The sequence below is a fragment of the Trypanosoma equiperdum genome (genome assembly GCF_001457755.1).
Source record: "Trypanosoma equiperdum strain OVI genome assembly, contig: ctg_141, whole genome shotgun sequence".
NCBI lineage: Eukaryota > Euglenozoa > Kinetoplastea > Trypanosomatida > Trypanosomatidae > Trypanosoma > Trypanosoma equiperdum.
Genome location: NW_027123416.1, coordinates 1,140 through 2,877, shown reverse-complemented (window position 1 = coordinate 2,877; position 1,738 = coordinate 1,140).

Here is a 1,738-nt window from a genome sequence, read left to right as displayed (position 1 = left end):
TCAAGTTGCCAAGGAACTTTATGAAGTGAAATTAATCAACGAAAACACTCTTCAACTGCTCTATTGGTACAACACCCAGCGGATAACGCCAATTAAAGAGCAAGTAAGTAACATAAGAGCTTTCACTGATGCCAAACTAACGGAACGTATTAACCAAGATAAACAAACACGGAATACACTTTCGATAACCAAATTATAGAGGCTTAAAAGGTTCATAAGTACGGTGCCACAGAATGCAGAGAGCTAGTAGAAAGAAAAAGTTAGTCGCACACACCACAAGCATCGATTTTACCCGGTGATTCCGATTTTTAAAAACGTGCGAATAAAGAGTCGATAGAAGAGAGTGAAGACTGTAAATCCTAAATCTTAAGTGTTTTAGATATAAATATAGAAAGCTATAAATTAAACTTAAAATGGAGATTATTTGAATAAGCTGCTTTTTTTAAAGTTCCTCAAGCTGTCTAAACAGCTGAAAGCACTATAAATGCGCCGATTTGGCAAAGCACAGCAAGCAAACCAGAAAACGCCATACTCAAATACTCTTAAACAGTCTATCAAAATACAAAGGATGCAGCCAACAGTAAGCATCGCACTTATAGCAGCAATCCTATTCAGTTTCGGCGCTGCAGAAGACGCAAGCACTTACGCAACGGACGCATGCACAGCTGCGAAAGTACTAACCGAAATCACGAATGCCATCGAAGAGAAAGCGACAGCAAGCATTCCTAGTATACATACAACGCGCACGCGGCTAGCACAAGCAAAAGCAGCAATGGCCATTTCCAATGATCTGGAACTCAGAAAGAAAGCGGCGCCGATAGCTCTAGTTCTTCAAACAAAGTTAGAGTCTCTAACAAGCGCCCACAGCAACTTAGTCACAGCATCATACGTAACTATAAGGAAATTAGCAAACCTTTCAGGCCAACAGCATGCGACGGCGATACACGCTGGGACAGCTGTAAAGACCACATCGACAGGCGTCGCAGACCCATCATCAGCTGTGAGCGGCGCTGGGAGCATCCAATTCAGCGTACCACCAACAGCTTGGACACAACAATGTACAACAAACATAAACACCAACCACGAAAAGTTTAAATCGTGGGCATCGGCTGCCGGCCTAGAAAATGTCAACATCTACAAGCTTTCACCAAAACCAAAAACTTCAACAACGAGAAAACCAGCCGTGGGCAAAAACAGCGGCGGCACGTGCACAGCTGCCAACGGACAAACCGGCGGGAGCGGAATGTCAAACAGCAACATATGCGTCGTAGGGGGGGCAGTTTTCGAACAGTAGCCGACGAAACACACAAAGGGCGAGCAACGAAACTACGGCCTAGCGGTAGCTCCAGGAAAGGAAGATGAAACGGACGACAGCTATGCACAAAACACACTAGCTCAAACTCTAGCGGTGGTAAAGCGGTGGTCAACGGAGCTAGAAAAATTTGACCCCGATATACTGACCAGCTACAAAGACGACAATGACTTCAAGACAGCAGTGGCGTACATCTTTGGTGGGCTAAGCCCCGAAGAGATCGCGAAAGCAAAACCAGCAGATGTCCAGACAATAATTACAAATGTGTACGGCAACCCGACAAATTTTAAAAAAACATTCTGGGACGAAATCGAAAAGTTACCGCTGCCGCCAGTAGCCCTTGGACAAAAACTTACTGGAAAACTCCAAGTTGTGCAAACTACCTCGGCGTCAGCGACTCTGGTCATCCAGGAGCTTATCAGGGCG